The sequence below is a fragment of the Chanodichthys erythropterus genome, chromosome 5 (assembly GCF_024489055.1).
Source record: "Chanodichthys erythropterus isolate Z2021 chromosome 5, ASM2448905v1, whole genome shotgun sequence".
NCBI classification, from domain to species: domain Eukaryota; kingdom Metazoa; phylum Chordata; class Actinopteri; order Cypriniformes; family Xenocyprididae; genus Chanodichthys; species Chanodichthys erythropterus.
The window spans coordinates 7,043,757-7,064,984 of record NC_090225.1 but is presented as its reverse complement, the minus strand read 5'-3'; the positions used below and the strand labels follow the sequence as shown (position 1 = coordinate 7,064,984).

Genomic DNA, 21,228 nt, shown 5'->3' with positions numbered 1-21,228 from the left:
AAAAAAAGCCTTGCATTAATCTACCCAATGTGATCATGACATTGATAAATAGTTGTAGTGCAACACTAAAGTGTTAGCTGACTGTTGAGAAAATTATGTCTCAAAATATTTATGTAATCAATAAGGTAGACTCATATTTCTTTCTATGGACCACAGGAAATCCATACTGCTCTATTAGGACATATGATAAGTGCACAACAGTACCAAAAAATGTTGATGGATGTGAAATAAACAACACACACAGTCAGATTACTATGGAAGCTTGTTTCCACCACTAAATAAAAAAAATAAATAAAAAACGGTAATTGCAACTTCTTATCTCACAATTCTGACTTTTCTCACAATTGTGAGTTTGCATCTCACAATTCTGACTTTTTTTTCTCAGAATTGCGAGATTTAAACTCACAATTGCAAGTTATAAAGTCAGAATTGCCTGATATAAAGTCACAATTCTGACTTTTTCTCGCAATTGCGAGTTTTTAAATCACACAATTCTAACTTTATATCTCACAATTATGACTTTTTTCTCTGAATTGTGAGTTTATATATCGCAATTCTGACTTTATGCAATTTGCGAGTTATAAAGTCAGAATTTTGAGATACAAACTCATATAAAACATCAGTCTGTTTTTCCACTCACAATTGCACATTACAACAAGCAGGTGTGAGTTTATATCTCACAATTATGACTTTATAACTCCAAATTCTGACTTTATATCAAACAATTCTGACTTTTCACAAAATGAGATTAAATGAGATTAAAAGTCCCAATTATCCATTTTATTTTTTACCTCATGGCGGAAACAAGCTTCCATAGATAACTCATATTGTCCAATTCAGATAATATCTTATAGCTTCATAAACTGACAACCACAAATCTTCTTGTTTCTTGAACAGCAAATCAGCAAATGAGAAACTTTTTTTCAAAACTTTTTTAAAATATGAAACCCCACAAATTATCATTACTGGTCAATGAATTATATATTACTATTGCTATATATGTTTTCTTGTGAAGTTGAGTACTAAACGAGAGACTGTTCGGCTCTAAAAACAAATCCACACACATTACTGATTCCAGCATCAGATCTGTCCCTAAAAATAAGTTAAGACGACAACAGAGCACCCAAACAGCATGAGGAAAAAAAAAAAAAAATGTATTTATATATATCAACCATGCATTGAAATCAAGAGTATTCAGTGGAAATCTGTCTGCCCCCATCACAGCTTTATATGACAGCTTGTCTCAGCTATGAATGCTGTGATTCAGAAAGTCTCCTGGAAATGTCAGGGAAGTTTTTGGACAAGGTGGTTGTAGTGACATAAATCAAGAGTTATGGGGTGGGAGGAGAGGTTTAGTGTTTGTGTTGAGGAGAGGGGTAATAAAATTACCGTGGGGCTTGAACTGAACCCCAGAGCTCACAGGCGGAGCTACGAAAACATCAGCAGCCAAAAAGACCATTCCTCATCTCCTGGCTCCAGTGAATGGGTGGGAAGACAGAGCCAGAGGGTGGACACCACACCACAGAGAGAGGAAAAACAACTATTTCTCTTCTTTTTCCAACTGTCTGCACTTATGGTAAAATGTTAATAGCAGCAGCATTCATAGAGGCAATTTATGGTACACCCCTACTTTCTTTTCATTTTGGAATTGGAAAACACACGAGAGTCAGCTGATGGAGTGGGCTGAAGAGGGAACAACACCACAGGCGAACTGGCAGAGTCATTCACTAAACTCCATCCATATGGAGCTAACTCCACTTCCCATAATTACAATAAGTGCAAAATTTCTTACACACACACACACAAACACGCACATAAATTCTTTATATGGCGATGCTGTTAAAGTTCATTTGATTTTACGGGCTATGAGGAACTTTACCTTTGGGCAATGGATCCTATGAACCACAAGGTCCTGAATTTGCTGCGTTTTAGGACTAAAGATGGAGAGTTGTGTATAGAGTGCCACAGAGATTATGTCATTTTGTAGACCAATCCAGAAGTTAGCATCACCCTGGTTCCTTTGACAAAAACCCAATAGGACTTTTACATCGGCTTTGGGGTAATTGCAGAAAATAAGCTCTGTGACAAAGTTTATGAGCGGATTCTTAACACCTCTGAAAAACTTGTTGTAAACAGACATCAATGACGCTCTTCACCGAGCACTTACACAGATACACACGGGAGCGCTGTACACCGATACACCGAATGCTCCAGCTTTCAAAACACTTTCAAATTCAAACACTTCCGTGTTCTTTCAAACACTCTCGCGTGTTGATCATTGTAGCCAATCACAGACAGATATGTTGAGTGCATGAACACAATGGCCAATCAGAGGTGTTTACGAATCCTCTTAACAGCAATTAAAGTGTTATATTTTTAAAATTTCAGAACCGACTTGGTATCACGGTCGGTAATTTTGACAAAACTATTGCAAAGGTAAGAACAAAAACATTACTCGGCCTATGCCCTATGCTCTTTTAAAAACGGACTAATATCGTATTCAAGAATATCACACTGAACTAAAAGTTACTATGTGAATGTGAATTGTCCAATTCCGATATCTAGAGAGTACAATCACAGTGCTTAAACCTTTTGAAGAAACATCATCAGACCTCATTGACTTTCAATATATGTATAAAAAACACTGAGACATTAAGGATGACATGAAGGTGAGTAAATTCTGACCAAATTTTCATTTTCACATTTACATTTATGCATTTAGCAGACATGTATCTAAAGCGACTTACAATAAGGAAACATAAGAAATTAGTCAAAGAACCAATAATATTTGTAATATACATTGCCAGGTTTATTAGAAAGTGCGTGTGTGTGCATTGGTTTAAGGTTGTGGTGTGGTTAAGTGCTTGTGGTTTACCTTTAATAAATGGCAAATTAATTTATTAAAAACTATTTTATGCAATATTTAGTAAAAATGTTGAAGACAAAAATGGTTAATTATATGCTGACAAAGGGCTAATGCTTCTGTTAAAATAATGTGGGTATGACAATGCCAATAATGCCAATAACCAATGACAGATTAATCAGCCTGGCTAATAAATCACTGCAAACAAGTTTAGTTATTAGTTGAGTAACGGTAGATAGCATGCATATATGATTTTTAAAGTGATAAAATTATAAACACTACACAGTCACATGCAGATTCCAAAAATGATGTCACTTGCAGAATCTCATATAAATCTACTTCAAAAAACAAACTGAAGAACGAGCAAATCAAGACTTCAAGCTTTGATTGTGTGCCAACTCAGGACTTCCCATATAAGTCTTTCTACACAATGCATCAGTGCAAAGCCAATGGAATGTCAGAAAAATGTGTACTTCATTTAATGGGACCTCTGCATTCAGTTCTGCTCGTTACTCTTAAACACTGCAATCCTGCCAAATGTTTGCTCCATCGGTCAACACATTCCAAGCTGACTACTGGCCCTGTTATGGATGCTGCTGGCTCAATGTGTAAGCTGTTTGGACAAAGTGGCCGTAATGGACAGCACTGAAACGTTATTGTGTCTGCTGGACCATCTCCTGACACTCTGACCTCATCTCATTACCTTCACGTATACTTAACAGATACCTCTCAACATGGGAACAGCAGAGAGGTTAACAAGGTCATTGGGAGAGGTCAACAACATTGCTACAGTCACTCAGAGTTTTTGTAGATTAAGTGTGAACACATGCTGTAGTTTCATGGCGCTCCACATAGCTGCGACAACTAGACTCGGGTCTCTAACGCAGATGCTAATAAGTCGTTCTGTCCACCATGTGAGATGGGGGTGGTTAAGGACACAAAATAAGGGCTGTTTAAATTGCTGTGCTATGCAGTGTGGACATAATCCCCTCAAAACGGGGCAATCTAAGCCTACATGGCTCTTTAGACATGCCTGAGAGACTGCCGTCATGGTTCAACATGACTGGACTGAGAATAAGCACTCTGGTTTATGTAGCATTCTGTGCCAAAGATAGAGACGCATTATTTCAAACTATCTGCAACCAGAGGATTCCAAATCATCCATCAATTACATCTGACAAATTCCACTAAAGATTGATTTCAGGATTATCTTACATAGCCAGTACAAACCTTCAGAGAGCAGGCATCAATATAGGATTTCATCATCTCTATAATTGATTTGCTATAAAAGCTGTCGTCTTCCCTTTTGCCTAATAGGTAGGAAAACTTCAACACCCATAATGGACTGGCCATGTTGCCATCCAAGGCCACTCCCACCAGTCTGTTATGTATATACGCTTACCAGAATCAAATACGGCTTTGCTTTAGTAGGAAATACTTCTTAGCAAACTTTTAGTTATAATGATGTCGACTCATTGTCTCCAGGTTCAAGAATTCAAAGAGTAAGCGTTTAGCGGGAGTGAGTAACTTTCGCTTTCCAGTGAAGGATCCAGCGCATTTTTATAGTCAACATCACCACAAACAATGTTTAAAGCCAAACAAAGGAGAAAAACTTAAAGAAACTGACTTTTAGTCATTTCCGTCTGAAGAAAAGGTAAGAAAGCTGTTGCCATAGTGTTCCATTTCTACCATAATGCTGTTTAAAGACAAAGTATAATATAATTTTCAGTGATAAACCTAATCTTACAATAACTGTTCTGTTAAAAGTCTGTGGTAGTCTGTCAATCCAACTGTCCGTGGGCAGAGATAGAAAAATGCGGAAGTATAACCTGTAGATTTCAAGAAAGCCCTGGAGCCGTTTTGCATAATTCGGCGACAAATAAACATGAATTTCTCGGTCCAGGTAACACAAAAGAGGAGTAAACAATGTTCACTTACATATACTCCGGACATTGTATCAATACAAAGCGGGCTGAAAATCGACTAAATTACACTTTAAGATGGTTAAATTTTATTTAATTTTACACAAAAATATGACAATAAATTTCAGGTTAGGAACCGAAATCATGTTCATTATAGGGATATAATTAAAAAAAAAAAACCACATTACTTTATGAATTAATAGAGGACATAAAAATTAGCATCACATCTCTGATCCACCCATCAAATCAATTTTACTATAGTTATATTAATTAACTCTATTAAGCATATATAGTACAGAGACTTATATACAAAATACATGTGACTAACATGAATGAATGTTAACTAAAATGTGTCCCATTATGTACATTTAGCCTCATCCCCTCCCTGTTGGATTGGTCTTGTGCGAGGTGGGTGTTGACCACACACATACAAGAAAGGAATTAAAGGGTCAGTCTGTATAAACATTGATGACATACTGGTTAAACAGCTTTAGTGCCTCCAAACACAAATCTCAGCCACTCTTCACTGCTTAAACAGGATTGCAAACTTTGCATTCCTCTACCATATTCCGCTCTTGAACTAATGTTTACACACCTAATTACAGATCAGAGGTTAAAATGCAGGCAAGGTCAACAGTTGTAAAGCAGGAAACTCTGGCATGTCACACAGTCTGCTTGTTTGTAGTCAGTGGGAGATGCACTGGACTAGCCAGCAGCACAGCAGAAAGAGGTGAGAGTCAGAACGTGCCTCAGGCAGAGCGAGCGGCTTGTCTCCTATAATAACTCACATCACTATGGGACGCACCGTGCAGTGAAAACAGTTGTGAGCTGAAGACCCCTGCGTTGCATCAGCTTGGAGACTTAGATGGAGAGAAAGTGCTGCATGCTTTACATCTCCCGCAGGCCAAAGATCATAAATCAGGGGACGTACAAAAAGGACAGTGTTTTCATAATGTTTCTCTCGCAGTGTGGGGGTGTACAGATTTGCAGAGCCCTTTGACAGGGCAGATTCCTGACTAATAGAAAGCAGCCCAAGCACATGATGCTGCACTACTTCAGTGAGCCCTTGGTGCACCATATATCAGTGGCCAAAATGTTATTCTGTAGAACTGGGATTTTTTATTAACAATTCCATTAATTTTTCCTGGTATGGTATCCACCTTATTTTTAACATAAGAGCGGGTGCGGCCATTTGTAACTTGAATGTGCAAGTATATGGACTTGCTACTGCTATTAGATACACAGACACACTGCTGTGAGCGTGTAAGATATGCTGCTGCTGCATGAATAGACACATGAATCCCACTGCAGATCTAGGTAGATGGAGCTGGGGGAGGTGAAGGGTTTCAGAGGAACTGAATGATGCAATGATAGTGCATTGCAGGACCAGCGGACACACTGTAAACCTGAATAAGTTGGGCTAACTCAAAAAAAAAAAAAAAAAAATTGAGGTAATCAGTTACATTATATTTTTTGAGTTATGATGTCAAGTTTTGAGTTTTGTAGTACTCATTGCTCCTAACTTGAAGTACTGAGTTACCCAACTCAAACATTTTGTATAGCATAACTTGTCACCATGATGGTAATTCTCCAAAAACCCACATTAACAGAAACTCTTCTAAATTAGAATAAAACATTAATCACTACTAAATCTCCCTTACCATTAACCTTGGACAAAAAACATTATATAACACTTAATTTTAGCATTTTCTCACCTTTTCCAGTGCCATGGGCAAAGTATGCTGGGAAATAGAAATCCCAGCCCAGTTTCAGTTAAACTTAAGTTAGTCTAAATTAAAAGAAATTAGTTCATACAACTCAAAACAATGAAACAGTTCAGTTTACTTGAAATACATCAGTGCTGTGAACTCTATAGAAAAAGTTATACTATTAACAGTTAATTTAACTGAACTAATTTGTTCAATTTAAGTTTGTCCTACCAATTATTTTGAGTATTAGGGATTACTATTCAAACTGACTATTTAAAGTACACATGAAATCAAAATTGACCTTATTTATTCTGTTAGCTCAAATTGCTAGTTTTGTGGTGAACAATTCATCCGTGCAAGTCAATCCACAGAAAAAAATTGTGTAATATTTAATCAAAATCTGAAAATGCTCCTCCCCTCTGCAACGGTGCCCCTTCTCTAATGACATCAGTTTGACGGCTTGGGTTGAAATCGCTTAAACCACTCCCCTGCAACCGTTAGTCTGCTATGAGCGAGATATGGAGAGGAGGAGCGCTAAAGTAAAACTCTGCCCTCTATTCAATATTCTGTTTCACTTGGAAATACGTCACAGCGCTGGAGAAAAGTCGTTTGCAACTTCCGGTTCATGCGAACTTTAAATGTTGAGCAAGCACTCTCATTGGCTACAGGAGCAGCAGAGGCCAATCAGCTTGTGTCATGCGGTAATATTGTGACTGCTTGCAGATTGCATGAATTGTTTATGAAAATGTTTATACACAGATTTCACTAACAAATATGTGGATTGCAAATGTAAATTAGCAACATTATATTAAATATAGCCATTCCAATTGAAAGGGTTAAAATACAAAAAGTAAACCTATCAATTGTATCTTCCACAAAAAGCTACTGATTATAGGATGGCCCTAAAATTGCAGTGCATCCCTATTTCTTTCATCACTCAAATGGCCAAAGTACGCTACATCACACTGGACACATCACTAGGAGTCATGTTTTGCTGCTCCAAAGACCTCCACAGGAAGTGAACGGGGCATCTCTGTGGGAGGAGCTAACAGACTGTCACTATCAATGTGCTGACTTCACCCTCTGAGGAAATGAAGCTCAGGTTTGCTTGTCATCAACATCACAGCAGCTAGCACTACACTGACATCTTGACTATGGATTTAGCAGAATAGTGCCCCCTCGCAGCTCTCATTATCACAACCCATTCAATCACTGCATTATATTCACTTATTCTGTGCAAATTAATCTGTATGAACAGCGTTTCTACCTGAACTAAAACTGATCAGTGCTCTCTGTGATAGATTGTAAATGAGAGATTAAATCAACAGCCACAGAGAGGCCTATCGACCAGAGCAATGCAGATAGAAACTGTTCCAATTTCAATAAAGAAACTTTATCCATGTGACATATTAGTAGAAATGGAAAGACGATACCAAGAAAACAGAGCTGCATACATTGATTTTCTCTCAGGAATATTAATGGATGGCTCCTCCCCCAACATGATACAGATCAACTGCTTCCATACACACACAGACCCATAAATAAACACATACACTTATGCATATCTCAGCAAACCAGTCTGCAAGCGGGCAGCCTTAAGAACACTAGATCTACTGTCAGGACTCCAATCACGTAAAAAAACAATTTTTCATTGACAATATAGACAGTTGGTGAATTTAATAAATGGCTATGTTAGAGCAACTAAATCAAAGATTTATGGTATTCTCTGAGCCAGCACTGAATTTTTCCACACACTGAACATACCAGAGATAACCTCGTAAATTTGGTGGTAGTGTGTTGGTTTATTGACGTGCACTTCCAATCAAGACAAGAATGGCAGGCAAGGTTATAGAGTGATGCCGGCCAACGTCATATGAAATTACAACCTCTATCTCCATTGATACAGTATGATGCCAAATTCATTAAAACAGAAGCTTTCATTTTATTAGTCTCTATATTTGTCAAATCAAACACCATACTGGGAGTTTGGACCTTCAAGTGCTTGATTCAGTGAGGCTATCAATGCAGTTGGTTAAAAGTTTTATGAGCTACATGGAATGTATGTCATTTGACCTAGTGATCAGTGATCGCTCACCTCATATTCCCACACACTGTCAGCAACAGCTGGGCATTCATGGTGTAACCAGCCTTCCAGCACACTGACTTGCCTCTCTTCGCACTATAAACACTCTGACAGCTCATGTGAATGATTCCCCTCAGCTTGACTCATAAGAGCAGTCTGTTGATATTAAACTGCCTGCACTTGTGAAATTAGAAAACTACATGCAATACAACTACAGAAATGTACTGCAAGCAAAACTGTTTCCTCTTGGGTAGTATCTCAAATATTTATAATTTATACTTCATCGTGCTCTGAGGAAAGGGTATATATTATCCAAAATTAACTTTTAAATTGACTCATGAAGCTATATATTCTACTTGAAAGCCTTTAACTTCAAGGCCCGAAATTAAATACAGCTGCCAGGACAGTTAGTCAAATTTCAGACATATTGCTATACAGTGTATCGACTGTAAGACATACATGATAAACGTACATAAACAAATGGTTTCCCATAGAACATCCAGTGTGCATTTTCATAAAAATATGGCACAGTGAGTAGCTGAAAGGATATATAATTATGTGAAATATTTAGGATGGAACTGGGTGGGTGAAACGGTTATAACTTTTTCCCCCACCCACTTCCATCCTAAATATTTCCAGTGGGATGCCTGAAAGCAGCTGGGTATGGTGGACTGTGTACGGTGCCAGGATTCAGAGTGTCAGGCATTGCCAGTTGAGCAGTTAAAGGGTTAGTTCACCCACAAAAATGAAAATAATGTCATTTATTACTCACCCTCATGCCATTCTACACCCATAAGACCTTCATTCATCTTTGGAACACAAATTAAGATATTTCTGATGAAATCCGATGGCTCAGTGAGGCCTCCATTGCCAGCAATGTCACCGAACCTCTCAAGATCCAGAAAGGTACTCAAAACATATTTAAAACAGTTCATGTGACTACAGTGGTTCAACCTTAATATTATAAAGCAACAAGAAAAACTAAATAAAGACTTTATTCAACAATATCTAGTGATGGGCAATTTCAAAACACTGCTTCAACGCTTTACAAATATTTTGTTTTGAATTAGTGATTCGGATCGTGTATCAAACTGCTGAAATCACTTGACTTTGGCGCTCCAAACCACTGATTCAAAACAAAAGATTCGTAAAACTTCGAAGCTTCATGAAGCATAATTTTGAAATCGCCCATCACTAAATATTGTCGAAAAGTCGTTATTTTGTTTTTTTGGCGCACAAAAAGTATTCTTGTAACTTCATAACATTACACTGTACTCACATGAACTGTTTTACATATGTTTTGAGTACCTTTCTGGATCTTGAGAAGTTCAGTGAGCTCACTGAGCCATTGGATTTTTGGGTGAACTAACCCTTTAAGACTCTCCAAATCACAAAAATGGCTTTAAGTACAAGTAGTAACGGTGCATGAATGCAGCATTTCCTGTTTCACATATGGCAACTAGTTAAAGCCCTCAAAAAAACAGATAAACTGCTAAATATGACTCATAATAAGACTGGAAATCCAGAGAGAGGCTTTGCTGACAGGGTGAAGAATGTCTTTATGACAGCAGAATCGTTTTGAGCCTAATATTTAATCTTCCACTGAAGGGAGGTAAGGGGGGGGCAGATGTAGGTTCCTAGAATCTTACATTAAGGGACGTTGTGTTTTCAGTTAATAAAATCTCAGAAAACATCTACTCTATGTTGATAAAAGAAATAGAACTTCTTTGCTGAGTGTGTTGAACACAACAGGTAAGTCGGTCAGGGTTAAGCCTGATTCTTTTAAAGAAATGGAAAAATATGACTGTTTAGCACTTCAGTGTCTCGCAACATGACAACCCTTGGATCGTTACATTAAAATTAGTGTTTTATGCCTTGTCTTCACTTTTAAGTTCTTCCAGTGATTTGCAAAATGGAATGTTTTACTGATTTACTATATGACGAAGAATAAAAAAACATTGCTTTACAATGAACACAACATGTACTATAACTCTTGTCATACAGCAATAAAACAAAGGCTGATTTAAACAACAACAGTTGGCTGTGAGAAGCGGGTACTAGCATACTGAAGTGACATTACAGTAAGTGGGTGAATGTCACAAAACTTTCTAGAATTTCACTGAGAATCTAACCAATCTAATTGAGAATATTTGGAAAATGTTACAGACAAACACCAGCAAAGCCTCTGAAAGCAAACTGATTTGTCAAAAACACACACTGCATTCATTCTCAGATAACATTAAGGGTAATTAACAAGTTGCAATTATCATACAGTACATAACACTAGTCAAAGGTGAGATCTGAACCTACTGAGAATAAACTATAGGGATTTGTGAGAATGTGTTAAATACAAAAGCTATTCAGACAATGTGTCTCCAGGAGGGACGCTCCATATGCTGTAATTACAAAAGACACTGGGATGCCATAATTACTTTTGCTCGGATAAATTGGTGTCTGCCTACATTTAACATAATTATGACCTTTGTAAGATAAAGCACTCAGTCACTTTAATCTCACAGCCAAACAACAAAAACATCATGCATAAGCACAAATGAAGGTGAACTGAATTGAACTTTATAATCTAGAAATCAGTAAAAGGATAAATCAATGCAACATTTTATACTTTGAAGGAAACTAAAAAAAGTCATTAATGAAGTTTAACTTTTAATCTTACTATAGTACTTTTTTAAATGTATCTAGTGAGATTTAGTAATAGGTGTAGTAGCCTATCCTTTTAAATCTGCAATAGAACAAGTGACAAAAAATAGTAGTTAAAATTAATAGGTGATATCTAAACAACAGATTCCCAGTATAATTCAATGCCAAATAAAATATTACCAAAAAAAAAAAAGCAGCAATAATGCAATAGTCACTTGCCACTGTTAACTATTGCAGTAAGTAGGCTACTAATGAAACTACAGTAAGATACAAATATAGTGATGATAATTAGTTATAAGCAATGCATGTTAAAACAAAACTTTAAAAACAGACAAAGCATCTGAAACGCTCAAACTTTTCAAAACAGATTTAAGTCACTCACCGTTGACTACGTGAGGAGCGCTTGAGTAAAACCGTCCAGAGAACCAACGCTTCTGAAGAAACAGCGTCCTGGTATTTTCAATGCTTCCAAAGGCTGATGAAGTTCGCGCAGATCTGAACCGCCGTTTCTCTACCCCTCTCTAAAGTAATACAAACTCCCGTTGCTGAAGGTTAACACACGAAGCTACTGCTTATCTCTGCGTCCATCCTCCAAGAAGTGACTGCTGCAAACTGCCTTGAATCCCGCTGCTGAGTCGCGCTCCTCCCTGCCCCCCTCGCTCCGCACTGGACCGCCGCTGGCAGGAGCGCGAGAGTGAGCATGCCTCACATTCGGTCTCGACCGCTGATCTGGAGCGACAAGCTGTACGGCTGTGGGAGAGTGGCCACGTGCGGGAGCTCGCGACGGACGACACGTTCAAGTTCACGAAGCGACTTGAACTGTATTGTAATTAGTGGTGAATGTCGAACCAACCATAAATAGGCACTGCAGAGTGTGTTTTGGACATATTTAATGCTGAGGTTAAAATATGTCGAGTCGACTATAATCATTTCGTAGGTTTATAAAAATATGAGTCATGAAACTGAAAATGTAGAGGGAGTCCTGGTATCCACTTTGTCAGAATTGTTTTATCTTTGTAAGGTTTTGGCAAGGTCATATAGTGCTCCACAATAACTGATTAGTATCTTTGTAGAATTTAAAGGGTTAGTTCACCCAAAAATGAAATTGTCATTACTCACCCTCATATCGTTCCACACCCGTAAGACCTTCGTTCATTTTCGGAACACAAATTAATTTTTTTTTTTGATGAAATCCGAGAGGTATATGACTCGTCCATAGACAGCAATTTAACCATCACTTTCAAGATCCAGAAAGGTACTAAAAGACATCGTTAAAGGTGCAATATGTAATATTTTCTGTCTGCTAGAGGTCGCTAGAGGCCTATTAAAAACAAAGGCGTAGCTTGATGACGCCAAGTTTGAGCACGGAATCTTGGGATGTGGTCTTCACCTCAATGGCTGGTGGAAAATAATTGGGATAGGACTCGGGAAGAAAATATGTTCATGGATGAGATTATTAACGTTATTGTAATATGAAGCAGAGCAGGACCGAGTGTTGTGGGAGTAAAACGTATTGTATGATGGAAAAAATTTTGTATTACTGTTACTAAAATAAAGCTGCATCTATGTTAGCTACTTCAAAAAATAGTGTTTTTCTCTGAGGCATGGTAATGTCATGATGAATCACAGGAAGCAAGTGCAAGTTAACTCCGTTTATTATAATACAGAAGGAGATAGACATAAAAGGTCAGACAGGCAGGCGTGGCAGACAACAGGAACTGAGGTGATCGCTGCGTGGATGGTGCTGGTGTGATGAAGCGTGGTGACGGTGATAATCCAATCCAGACGGTGAACGAAGACGAGAACAGGAACTGGAACGACGAACACAGGAATCTCGGTCATGAGCGGACACCACAAGACGGGACACCAAACAACGATCTGACAATGAATGGGAGAATGAGGTGAGTATTTGAAGGGTGACAATGAGCATCAGGTGGGGAAGGTGATGAGTGGCAGCTGGATCCAAAGATGATTGTCGTGGCCTGGACACACCCACAAACACACTCGCACACACTCAACACGCGCACAACTGTCAAAACAAAGAACACGTGACAAGGAAACAATGCATCTGAAAACCGTGACAGTGCCCCTCCTCCTAGGAACACCTCCCGGCGTTCCCCGACTCCCTTACCTGTCGATTGTAATCATCGATAAGGGTGTGATCCAGAATGTCCCTGGCAGGTACCCAACTCCTCTCCTCCGGACCGTAACCTTCCCAGTCCACCAAGTACTGAAATCCGCGTCCCCTCTGCCTAGAGTCCAGAATCCGATTAACCGAATAAGACGGCTCCCCATCTACGGGTCGCAGCGGTGGAGGAACCGGAACAGGCGGATTAATGGCCGAGTGAAAAACGGGCTTAATTTTGGACACATGGAAGACGGAATGAACCCTCCTGTACGCAGGAGGAAGTTTGAGGCAGACTGCTACCGGGCTAACAATCTTGGTAACAGTGAACGGACCAATAAATTTAGGAGCAAGCTTGTTAGAGACGGAGCGGAGAGGAATATCCTTAGTAGAAAGCCACACTTTTTGACCAACGACGTACACGGGAGGCCTTGACCGGTGGCAATCGGCCTTGGCCTTGGTGCGCTCCCTTACCCGGAGGAGAGTCTCACGGGCTCTCGTCCAAGTACGGTGACACCTCTGGACAAAAGGCGTGTGCGGAGGGGACCGCGACTTCAGATTCCAGACTGGGAAAGATAATCAATACAAGGTCGCAGAGATCTATCCTTTTTCCCCACAAAAAAGAATCCCGCCCCCGCTGGAGAAGAGGAATGGCGAATAAACCCGGTTGCTAGTGAATCAGAAATATATTTCTCCATAGCCTCTCTTTCAGGAACTGGAAGTGAATATAACTTGCCTTTAGGCAGAGATTTACCTGGTAATAAATCTACAGCACAGTCATAGGGACAATGCGGAGGGAGAGAAGCAGCCCTGGACTTACTGAACACCTCCAGGTCGTGGTACTCGACAGGCACGTTAGACAGATCCACTGCTTCCACCTGCAACACAGAACCAGAGACAGACGAACAGGCAGAAACGAGACAAGACTTATGACAACTTTCACTCCAGGCCACGATGGAGTTCTGGATCCAGTCTACCCGGGAATTGTGTTTAGTGAGCCAGGGGTGACCAAAGACAACCGGAGAGTGGGGGGAATCAAAAACAAAAAATGAGGTAAGTTCTGAATGGTTGCCGGCGATGGTCATGGTGATGTCATCAGTGATGTGCGACATGGTGGGTAGGCGTTGTCCATTGATTGCGTGCACTGTAATCCTGTCGGTGAGGGGTTTGAGTGGGATGTGAAGCTTGTTTGCAAGTGCTCTGTCCAGAAAATTACCCTCTGCCCCCGAGTCCAGAAGTGCCCGACAGGGGTGAACGTGAGTGGACCACCCCAGTCTCACCGGGAGGAGGTTGGAGGTGGTTGAGGACTTCCCGGCGGAGATCCCACCCGACAGTTGCCTCAAGTTTACTGCCGGGTAAGCCCCTTTTAACGGACAACTATACGCAACATGTCCAGGTCTACCACAATATAGGCACAGTCCTTGGGACCTCCGCCTCTCCCGCTCCTCCCGGGAAAGCCGAGCTCGACCCACCTGCATGGGCTCGGGATCTTGAGATGGGCTGACCGAGTCCCCGCTGCTGGACCTCAAATACTCCGTGTTCCTCCGAATCGGGTCATGCTGCTCGGCCCTGGTCAGCCGAGCGTCCACCCGAAGTGCCAATCAGACACCGACTTCTCTCTTTGGTGCAGTTCAGCTAGTTGTCTAGCGGCTTCTTTCCCCGTGACCGATCGAACACTCCTCTCATCTCAGCCGAAAGTGCCTGGAACGAGGTGCAGCAGATGTCCTGGTTCTCCCACACTGCCGTTCCCCAGAGGGCTGCCCTCCCCGTCAGAAGGGTGAGAACAAACGCCACTTTACTCTGCTCCGTACTGAAAGTCCATGGCTGCAAAGCAAAGTGCATAGAACAGCGTGTGAGAAACGCTCTGCAATATTTGGGTTCACCTCCATAAGACTCCGGGATCGGAAGACGTGGTTCCAAACTGGGGGCGCCCTCTGGTGATGGTGAGCAAACAGGCGGTGTGGGCGGCGCAGCGGGACCACGAAACAGCTGGAATTGCTGGGTGAGCTCGGACACCTGCGCTACCAACGCCTGCACTGCTCTACCTGTCTTGTTCAGGTCCCTCTCCTGCGACTCCATGCAGCGGATGCTACCGTTGACGAAATCCTCCAGCGTAGACTGTGACGAGCTTGCTGCTTCCGTTCCTGGGTCAGATCGTTCTGTCATGATGAATAACAGGAAGCAAGTGCAAGTTAACTCCGCTTATTATAATACAGAAGGAGATAGACATAAAAGGTCAGAGACAGGCAGGCGTGGCAGACAACAGGAACTGAGGTGATCGCTGCGTGGATGGTGCTGGTGTGATGAAGCGTGGTGACGGTGATAATCCAATCCAGACGGTGAACGAAGACGAGAACAGGAACTGGAACGACGAACACAGGAATCTCGGTCATGAGCGGACACCACAAGACAGGACACCAAACAACGATCTGACAATGAATGGGAGAATGAGGTGAGTATTTGAAGGGTGACTGAATGAGCATCAAGTGGGGAAGGTGATGAGTGGCAGCTGGATCCAATGATGATTGTCGTGGACTGGACACACCCACAAACACACTCGCACACACTCAACATGCGCACAACTGTCAAAACAAAGAACACGTGACAAGAAGGAAACCGTGACAGGTAAAGCATGGTACTCGCAAATAATCAAGAAAATTAGATTTAAACAATAAGACTAAACGTGATGAGCTATATAACAATAATTAGTTTTCTGTCTATAAATATATCAAATGTAGTTGTTTCTACAAAATAAAACCGGAAACCGTGGGTAAGACACAATTGACAGGCAACTCCTCACACGTCCCAGAGCCTTGGTTAAAATTGCAATTTTCTCATGATTTACAAATAGTTGCAAACATTTGAGATGCTGTAAGTACTCAAGTGAACAAAATATATAACACTGGTCTAGTGGTTTTGGATATTTTACTGCAAAATTCTTAGATATTGCACCTTTAAAACCATCGCCGTGACTGCAGTGGTCCAACCTTAATTTTATGAAGCGAGAATACTTTTTGTGCGCAAAAACAAAACAAAAACTACTTTATTCAACAATATCTTCTCTTCTGTGTCATTCTCATATGTTATTTATGTTCAGCACTTCCAGGTTCTACATCAGAACGCTGACTCTTTATTGGCGGGCTCTTGCGTCATCATCAAACGGATGCATCACGTGAACAGCTTTGGCCAATACTGAGCCGGCATTCAGACATAAACACGGACGAGCTGCACTTACGCCGCTTTATAACATTAAGGTTGAACCATTGTAGTCACGTCGACTGTTTTAGCGATGTCTTTAGTACCTTTCTGGATCTTGAAAGTGTTGATTATATTGCTGTCTATGGACAAGTCATATGCCTCTCGGATTTCATCAAAAAAATGTCTTAATTTGTGCTCTGAAAATGAACGAAGGTCTTATGGGTGTGGAACAACATGATGGTGAGTAATAAATGACAGAAATTTCATTTTTGGGTGAACCCTTTAAAGTATATGTCTTGATTAAATACAAATCCACCCTGAAAAATATTTACTGGACTACAAAGTGTGACAACTAGCCCCAGACTTCCCTTTACAACAAAACACATAACCATCTTCCCACATGTTGCTTATTATCGATTTCTGTAACAGTCTAAATGTCTGTAAAAGTTCCCTGGCCAGGAAGGGTCTTTGAAATCTGATTCGTTATTGTTTGAGGTAAAGGATTAAATAGAGGGTGAGACACAAAGAGCAAAGAAGTGGTATTTGTTATATCATCAAGGTACAACATGTTATTGTCCAGTAACTCTGCTGAGGGCAAAACATAGATTTTTATAACACATTAATTGCCTGACATTTCACATATTTACAAATATATGACAGCACATCATCAAAGAAAGACTCTGATCAGTACACGTCACAACCATTCAGTTCAAAAATAGACTTTATATATAAATGTCTAAATATGTTGTAATTATACACAGTTGTAAAACAGTAAAAGTAGTAAAAAGAAAGGCTGTAGGGGGCTCACCGGTGTTCTCAGGAAGACAACAAAAGTACCATCATTCATTGTTTATAACCTAACTTCAATAGCAATAACATCGCTAAAGAAACCATGACTGAAGGCAACAATAATGCTAAACAACCAAAACCAAAATTGAAAGAGCACAGCAGATCAAATTAAATTAATTTCATCAACAACACTGTTACTGTAGGTCAACTTTCGTACTATATGCCTACTCTATAGATCATACAATGCACAAAAAAGTAGAAAAGTATTTTAAAGATTATAAAAAATATACAGTATGTCTACATACAAACCCAATTCCAAAAAAGTTGGGACACTGTACAAATTGTGAATAAAAACAGAATGCAATGATGTGGAAGTTTCAAATTTCAATATTTTATTCAGAATACAACATAGATGACATATCAAATGTTTAAACTGAGAAAATGAATCATTTTAAGGGAAAAATAAGTTGATTTTAAATTTCATGGCATCAACACATCTCATATATACTGTTTATAACAGTCTGCCAATGTCTGGGGACTGAGGAGACAAGTTGCTCAAGTTTAGGAACAGGAATGTTGTCCCATTCTTGTCTAATGTCCATTTTAAATGAGCCTTGGCCCAGAGAAAACGCCTGTGCTTCTGGATCATGTTTAGATATGGCTTCTTTTTTGACCTATAGAGTTTTAGCCGGCAACAGCGAATGGCACGGTGGATTGAGTTCACCGACAATGTTTTCTGGAAGTATTCCTGAGCCCATGTTGTGATTTCCATTACAGTAGCATTCCTGTATGTGAAGCAGTTCCGTCTAAGGGCCCGAAGATCACGGGCATCCAGTATGTTTTTCCGGCCTTGACCCTTACTCACAGAGATTGTTCCAGATTCTCTGAACCTTTGGATGATATTATGCACTGTAGATGATGATAACTTCAAACTCTTTGCAATTTTTCTCTGAGAAACTCCTTTCTGATATTGCTCCACTATTTTTTGCTGCAGCATTGGGGGAATTGGTGATCCTCTGCCCATCGTGACTTCTGAGAGACACTGCCACTCTGAAAGGCTCTTTTTATACCCAATCATGTTGCCAATTGACCTGTTAAGTTGCATATTGGTCCTCCAGCTGTTCCTTATATGTACATTTAACTTTTCTGGCCTCTTATTGCTACTTGTCCCAACTTTTTTGGAATGTGTAGCTCTCATGAAATCCAAAATGAGCCAATGTTTGGCATGACATTTCAAAATGTCTCACTTTCAACATTTGATATGTTATTTATATTCTATTGTGAATAAAATATAAGTTTATGAGATTTATAAATTATTGCATTCCTTTTTTATTCACAATTTGTACAGTGTTCCAGCTTTTTTGGAATCGGGTTTGTACATGGTCACTGTGATTTTGCCAAGTAAGACTTGTTCCATATTTTGTTGATCTTGGAACAACATTCCAATCTGAAAATTTAGTCTTAACCCTATTTCTACTCCTGAATCCTACCCATAACTTATCCCTAAAATCAGAGGGGAAAGATAGGTGAATAACATTTATGTAGAAGCACCTAACCCTGGTTGCAAGCCTAAACTTGACATAAACTGTAAACTTGTCCCTCAGATCTGATTGGTTGATTTGAAGGTTGTTCCAGGATCAACAAAGATGTTGATCCAGGAACATGTCTTGCTTGGCAAAATCACGGTGATCAAGTTCATATTAATTGTGACTAGCCAAAACTTCATTGTGCGAGTTGATAAGACTCTAATTTTTCAGCCTCTATAGATGTTTTCTTTGTTGTCCCTATAACTTCACCCATATTGAATTTCACTGCATGTATTGTGGATTCTCATGCATTTATTCAAAAGCAGTCACACTGAAGTAATGCACAATATATCATGATTGAGTCTTATAACTGCTCCAAATATGAAAAAAGTTATTTACCATTTGCAGTTTCATAAAATGCAACTGCAGTTCTGGTTTAGAGCCAACAAAAATAAAGGCTCTTAGTTCATATGAGTTCATTAAACTAAAATGTCATGGGGCTCAATTAGACATTCAGTTTCAGAGCAACATAGCAAGCCTAAAGGGATACATTTACATAATTCAAAACCTGTTAAATCAGCAGAGCGCACTGCAGCATAAACATTCTCACATGTGCTGTACACTCTTACTGTATGACCTCTCAGACAAAGCTCATCTCTTTGTCCAATAGCTTCCCCATAACTGTGTAGACAAAAGACAAAACTAGGCCAATAACAGTCTATTTTACCCCTCGGCATGTTTGAAGCTCTGTTAATTGTTGTGTTGTCCTTTTATTATTTAAGACTTGTTTGCTAAATATGAGTAACAAGTCAGTTTATTTCACACATTAAAAATTCCTGAATAATTGAAATAAGCTATAATTACAGTAAATATTCTGCCTTTTTTAGACATGAGAAATCATTATTTTTTACCAGAAAGTGAATTAATAATAACTGAAGCTGCTTTTTGTCCCCTTACGCTTGGGAAAATCGCTTTGGATCCAGGCTGTTGAAAGAGGATGACCATCACTGTGAATTATTATTATACCCTGTAGACTCTCCAGAACTGTCACACACATTATACAGCAGCAAAAGTGCTTTGAGATAATTGTCCACTGTATTCTCCACATTGAAGATTATTTAAATCAGTTTCAAGCCTTTCAATATGTGTTACAGACATTAACATGGCAGACACAACACTGTCTGGACATCATAGGACATACCTTACTCCTCACACTAACAATAGTCAGTTGAAAATTTCTTTTCCTTCACAGAAACTTTGAGAAACTCTTCTGCAATCCATTTTTAGTCTTAGAAAGTAACAAAAAGGGTAAATGTAATCTGTGGACTCGTTCCAAATATTCTATTAACGACAGCTTGGGCATCACATTTTTCCAGCCATTTTCTCAATCATACAATATTGAAGACAAAGATAGATAGACTGCTTACCTTGTTTCCTGGCTTTAGTTAACAAAGTCTTTCAGGTTCAAAGTTTGATACATAAAGATGGGCATATTTTGCATATTGCATATTTAGGGGAAATAAATTGTAATTTGTGACCCTGGACCACAAAACCAGTTATTAAGGGTCAATTAAAAAAAATAAATAATAAGATTTATACATCATCTGAAAGCTGAATAAATAAGCTTTCCATTGATGTATGGTATTTATAGGACAATAATTGATATTATTAAAAAGATATACTGTAACTATTTGAAAATCTGGAATCTGAGATTGCAAAAAAAAAAAAAAAATTGAGAAAGTTGTCCAGATGAAGTCCTTAGCAATGCATATTACTTACAAAAATAATTATATATATATATATATATATATATATATATATATATATATATATATATATATATATATATATATATATATATATATATATATTTACAGCAGGACATTTACTAAATATCTTCATGGAACATGATTTTTCATTAATATCCTAATGATTTTTGGCATAAAAGAAAAATCGATAATTTAATGTATTGTTTGCTATTGCTACAAATATACCCGTGCAATTTTGTGGTCCATTTTATTAAAACAGAACAGAATACTAAAATCTAGCATTGATAGAATGGCAAATTTAATTTTAAAATAGCATAAAATCAACCTTTTAAAAGGACGTAACACATCTTGATCAAATTCTAGTGCAGATTCATCTGTATGGTTAATACTAATACAATATTTAGTCCAGTTTTTTTGCCATGTGTTTATTCCATGCTAGGAGTATCTTGGCCTTGTGAAGTTTTGGACCAGTACCAGGCTGTTATAATTTTCCATAATTTACTTTCTGTCCCAAGTTGCTCATGATGCATAGATGGATAATTATGTGGATAAAAATTAACACATTCCCACAACACACATTTTTTTG

The 21,228-nt window shown here is 39.0% G+C and overlaps 1 protein-coding gene across 1 annotated transcript in view; it reads right to left on the bottom strand.

The window, feature by feature from the left end:
* lzts2a (leucine zipper, putative tumor suppressor 2a) overlaps positions 1 to 11,869 on the bottom strand; it is a 79,323-nt gene extending 67,454 nt beyond the window's left edge. The window contains exon 1 of the mRNA XM_067385824.1: positions 11,618 to 11,869. The gene's annotated coding sequence lies outside the window, so the exon portion shown is untranslated. The remainder of the gene's footprint in view (positions 1 to 11,617) is intronic.
* Between the last annotated feature and the right edge of the window lie 9,359 nt (positions 11,870 to 21,228).